The sequence below is a fragment of the Nematolebias whitei genome, chromosome 2 (genome assembly GCF_014905685.2).
Source record: "Nematolebias whitei isolate Nwh7 chromosome 2, NemWhi1, whole genome shotgun sequence".
Taxonomy (NCBI): domain Eukaryota; kingdom Metazoa; phylum Chordata; class Actinopteri; order Cyprinodontiformes; family Rivulidae; genus Nematolebias; species Nematolebias whitei.
In genome coordinates, this window is record NC_056499.1 from 33809956 (window position 1) to 33816126 (window position 6171).

Here is a 6171-nt window from a genome sequence, read left to right on the forward strand (position 1 = left end):
GGATGGATGGATGGATGGATGGATGGATGGATGGATGGATGGATGGAAAAATAAATAAACAGTTTGTGGCCATGCTGAAGGTGAAGGGGCAATGTATCAAGCCCCTTGTGTTCCCAAACAGAAACCAAAAATCCTCCTTTTAATTAAATGAAAATAAGAGGATGCAGTGATGGTCAAAAAAACACAAAATTACTTTTATTGATTCAGATATACCACCCTGTATTTCATCCATTTTAAGGAGAGCCTCTGTAATTAATCTATTAAGATCTGGAGCTCATTGTGAGGAAACTTTTTTCTCCTTATCTCTGGCATTTCTTTACTTGTGTTGTTTGTAGGAAAATGTTGCATTTAGATGGTGCAGCAATGACAACTATAATCTTATGCATAAGAATGTAAAGGTCTTACAGGGGTGTCTAAACACTTTCATATTTGTGCAAAAACTATCCAGATGAAAGGACTCGTGGGAAACAAAAAAATGTCAAGTGAACTCTCAACATGAACAATATTTTGTAGAAAATACAAAAGTTTACTAATTTTGGTGGAGAAAGAGTTTTAAATTGTTGAAGATCCAAAACATTACATAATAATAATAATAATAATAATACTTTATTTATAAAGCCCTTTAAAACAACCACAGCTGCCACAAAGTGCTGTACATATAAAATCAAGAACATTTAAACACATAAAAACAGTTGTTAAAACATTAAGATCAATAAAAGTAATAAAAACAGTGCAGAGTAAATTCAGTGTGTGCTAAAAGCCAGGGAGTAAAAATGTGTTTTTAAAAGAGTTTTAAAACTGGACAGTGAAGGAGCTCGTCTGATGGGAAGAGGGAGATCATTCCACAGTCTTGGAGCAGCAACAGAAAAAGCTCTGTCCCCTCTGAGCCTCCGCTTAGACCTCGGCACCTCCAGGAGCAGCTGATCAGCTGATCTGAGGCACCGAGCAGGAGAGTATGGGTTACATGCATAATTTGTGTAAGTAATGTGTACATAATTTCGCTCCACCACATGTACCACATGTGGTGTGAACGACAATAAAGAAACTCTGACTCTGACATTAAAAGCCTAAACAGTAAGCTTTTTTTTAAAATGATTAAAATCTGATTTATTTGATTTGTTGGGTCAATGTCTGCTGTTTTCTTGTGATTGGAAAGTTCATTTTAGTCTGTTCTCAGCAACAAAAGCATAATTTGAGTAAGTGTCCATTTAAAAGGGGGTTGATCAGCCCTTTGGATCATGGAGGGCCCAAAAGGCTGATCAGAGATCTGAAAAAGTGTCCAGCAGTCGCTACAACAGATTCATAGAAGGTTTGGTAAAGTTGAGCAACTCGTATGTAGATGATACCTCATTATATTCCTTTATAAATGTCCAATTGATTGTTTTATCAATTACAATATTTTGCCAAGTTTTAAGAACTATTATTCAAAATCTCCTTTCTGGTAGAAACCAGTAAAGGTTTTTGATGCGTTGTACCATGAAGTGAAAATATAAAGATTATAGACAAAGGTTTGTATTTTGTTTAATATTGCTCATTTTGAGAAGATTGATTTTTATCCATTTTGCTGTTAAACCTAAATGATATATAAAAAAAATGACCAATTAATTTACAGAAAGTCTGCATCAACTTCTCAAGCCTGCTGGTCAAAATGATACCATTCTTAAACTGCAGTTGTGGGCCACACAAAATCACTGCAAGGGCCGCAAATGGCCCTCGAGCCGTACTTTGGACACCCGTGTTTACACCTTCTGAACCTGATGGGCCAAAATATTACAAGTTCTATTTGCTCTGGACATAAAACACTGAGACAAAGCAGTTGTGGAAAGCAAGAAGAGTGAAATATGGATTAAAACAAAATGCTGCACAAGTTTGCTTAAAATGGTCATATATGTTTAGTTCATAGACTTTTTCTATAAGAATAAACAAGTGGACAATATCACAATAATTATTCTATAATGTTAGTTTAGAAAATTTTGTGATTCAAGGGTTTTATTTCCTGTACAGCCCCTAAATAGGGTTTTATCATTGTCCTGCAAAAAAAAACATTTAATTGTTTTTTTTTTTTGCGTTAAAGTCTAAAGCTCTAAAACTATTCAAATTTTAAGCAAGTAAAAGTTTAGGATAAACTCATATTATCAATTGTTATATCACAGTCTAAGTAAGAAAAACAAAGTGTGACTGAAATATTCTTTTCCTGTGATGAGTGATAAAACGTTCTCACCTACGTTCACCGCGGCACACTGTCAAAACAAGTGCTGCTATATCTGTCAGCAACTTGAGATCTCAGTTAAAGCCCAGGAGGAGGCCTGGAGAAAACATGCTGGAAATACCCCGGGTTTAAAGTGGTACATTGAAGACTATAATACAGATTTATTTAGCAGAAGCCAAAGACCAAGGGAGAGTTTTAACACATTTACACCAGAGAGCTCTCTAAGGAGAGATGCACCAGTGGGTGGTTGTGCAAGAGCTTATTTAAGTATGTGGTGGATTTCTGCCGGTGTGTACACTCACGTGTGTGTTTGTGTGTGCGCGTGTGCTTGCGAGTTCCCATCGGTGCGTTGATCGCTCTTATCCATACACCCACCTTTCTTGGTTTTGAGACAATCTCCCAGGATGCCTATTCTACATTAAACAGTGCTTTGAAGACAATTGAGCTGAGACCCAGGCTGATCAAGGCTCCCTTATCCCTCCAGCACATCTATTATCAAAGCCTTCGTACCATTACCGTCATTATACACTATGTATTATTATTATTATTTTGAAATTCAGCGCTGAGAGCAGGCGAGAGACGGGGGCCGCCGTAAACAAATCTATTATTGGTGATGAATTGCATAATAACACAGGCATAATGCCATTCTCTCACAAAACTGGTGAAGGTGCTGAACTGGAAAAAGTACCCCGTCTGTAAAATTTGAATAAACAATGGGGGGGGGAGGCAGAGAGACAAAGATGGAGTGGCCGTTAGATGATGTGTTTTTACTTGAAACCTAAATACTGCAGTTTATTGCAGTTTACTTAGCGCACAATCTTTTGCTGTCATCTCTCTTTTATCAATCACTAATATAACGCCATCAAAGAGTTCAATAGAACCGTCATTTTAGACTATTTAACTTTGAACTCTGTTTTTTTTTTTTTCCCCACAACATTACTACAGTTAACAGTTTGTTGACAAGTGTGTATAAACCAGAGGTTAATTATATTTATTATCTGAATAATCTCATTTTAGATTTGACATGCATCATTTCTTCTAAAACGCCTCATCTAAAAACTAATCACAAACACTGTTCTAATCGTATCAGGGCTTGGCTAGCAGTAGTCTACTGTCCAGGGCAAATAAACTCTGTGTGAGAGAAAGTAAAAGTCTCATATGGACATCTAATGTGGCAACAAAAAAACTTCACTGCTTTTGTTAGCCATACACTCCATTATACTTTTGCAAAGTCAGTCCAATACAATAAGTAGAGGAGTGATGTCATGACCTGTAGACCAGTCAGAACCTGCTGCTCTCACAGTGTGATTTTTACTATTTAAAACAGATGATTATTACGACCAGGGGTGATTCTAAGATCTGAACTTTAGGGGTGCTTAGCCCCAAGTATTGTCTATGGCTCTTGGCTTGAACAACGCAGCCCATGGTGTGGTTTGTCAGAAGTGTAAAAGCGTATGGAGCCTGGTATTCCCAGGTGGTCTCCTATCCAAGTATTAACCAGGCCCGACCCTGCTTAGCTCCCGAGATCAGACGACATCAGGCGTGCTCAGGGTGGTATGGCTGTAAACAAGGAGCTTGGTCAAAAATAGGACATTTAAAGGATCATAGCAAGCAAAGACTAAACTAGTGCAACCAGAAGTGGCAACATACAGTATATCTACTTACAAAACACACAAAACAAAGCACAGCTAGCTTTAAGCATTAACCTTTAATTTAACAATTAAGCATTCAATGTAATTATGACAGAAAATGGAGGATTTACGTGATTCTTTGTACAGACCAACATGTTGTGCTTTCTGTTTATAACTTGTTGTTTTCAGCTGATTGTAAGGTCAGCCACTAACCTTTATCATCTTTTACATTTTTTACAGACTCTATGTTTTGGAAATGGAATAAACTGTATTCCACCCTCTAAACACTCAGGGTAACACGTGTCTGAATTACATGTTCTCCACTGACAACGTTTAACCATTTTTTCCTGATGACTTTTCAAGAAATCCCTCTGACCATAAAGTGTTCATAATGCAAAACCCTGACAATGTTGTCGGAGGAAAAAGGGGGTGGAGCTCCTGAAGGTAAGGGGCGTTTACATCAGGACAAATTGAGATTGCTGATTGGTCAGTTGCTGATGAGCCTACTGGGTTGATTGACAGGTGGCATGGAGGATCCGAATCATGCAAAAAAAATATATATATTTTACTGGACAGTTTAAGAGTGTCATCATTTATTTCAAATTTATTCAATATTTTGGTAAATTTAAGGTTTGAGAATTGAGCTTCTTTACAAAATCCTAATGAAGGTTTCCTTATTTTTCGGGGGTACTGAGTTAAAATTTACAGATTCTTGAGCACCCCCAAAAAAAGGGTAAAATCGCCACTGATTACGACATTGTTTGAATTTAGTTTCTAAATGATCCTCCTATCATATAGGCTTAGCAGAAGTCTTGTGAAAATCCCCAAAGCAACACAGAAACAAATGAATGAAATAAAAAGTAGATGAACAAGCTCATAAACGAAATATGTTGGTTGGAAAAGTGTCACCGCATCCACTATATTCAGTCAAAAAATACAAAGTTTTTCTTATCAGGATTCACAGGAAGGTCAAAGACTCACTTTAAGTTAAAATACAATCCATTTAGCAAGATTTTTAAGGTCAAGGTCAAGGTTTCATTATTGTCATTCCACACACTTTCCACACCACCATTCCACGATTCATTAAGAATGAAATTGTGTACACAGGGTCCCAGTTACATCCAACAAAAGTATAAATTGTAAAGAAAAACGGTAATAAGATCTAAGATATGAACTAAGAAATACAGTAAACTAAGAATACACTAAGCACTAGTAGTATAAAAGCAATACGCCAAACAACATCAGCACGAACAGGTTATTAGGTTAATAAGTTATTATTTGAATTAGGACATGAAGCTATGATATGGGCTGTTAGGTCCCTGTATGACCGGTGTCAGAGCCTGGTCCGCATCGCCGGCAGTAAGTCGGGTTTGTTCCCAGTGAGAGTTGGACTCCACCAAGGTTGCCCTTTGTCACCGATTCAGTTCATAACTTTTATGGACAGAAGTTCTAGGCGCAGCCAAGGTGTTGAGGGGATCAGTTTTGGTGGCCTTAGGATCGTGTCTCTGCTTTTTTCAGATGATGTGGTCCTGTTAGCTTCATCAGATCGTGATCTACAGCTTTCACTGGAGCGATTCGCAGCCAAGTGCGATACGGCCGGGATGAAGATGAGTTCCTCCAAATCCGAGGCCATGGTCTTGAGCTGGAAAAGGGTACAGTGCCCTCTCCGGGTCAGGGAGGAGGTCCTGCTCCAAGTGGAGGAGTTCAAGTATCTTGGGGTCTTGTTCACAAATGAGTGAAAAATGGAACGTGAGATCCATAGGCAGATAGGCGCAGCGTCTGCAGTGAAGCATGCGCTGTACAGGTCTGACACGGTGAAGAGAGAGCTGAGTCAAAAGGCAAAGCTCTCAATTTACCGATCAATCTACGTTCCTACCCTCATCTATGGTCATGAGCTTTGGGTTGTGACTGAAAGAACGAGATCTCGGATACAAGCACCCAAAATGAGTTTTCTCCGCAGGGTGTCTGGGCTCTCCCTTAGAGATAGGGTGAGAAGCTCGATCATCCGGGTGGAGCTGCTGCTTCTCCACGCTGAGAGGAGCCAGTTGAGGTGGCTCGGGCATCTGGTTAGGATGCCTCCTGGACGCCTCCTTGGTGAGGTGTTCCGGACACGTCCCACTGGGAGGAGACCCAGAGGAAGACCCAGGACACGCTGGAGGGACTATGTTTCTCTGCTGGCCTGGGAACGCCTTGGGATTCCGCCGGAGGAGCTGGACCAAGTGGCTGGGGAGAGGGAAGTCTGGGCCTCCCTACTTAGGTTGCTACCGCCGCGACCCGACCCCGGATAAGCGGAAGAAAATGGATGGATGGATGGATGGATGGATGGATGGA

The 6171-nt window shown here is 39.7% G+C and overlaps 1 pseudogene; it reads right to left on the bottom strand.

The window, feature by feature from the left end:
- Positions 1-3658: 3658 nt before the first annotated feature.
- Positions 3659-3777, bottom strand: LOC119430312 (annotated as a pseudogene).
- Between the last annotated feature and the right edge of the window lie 2394 nt (positions 3778-6171).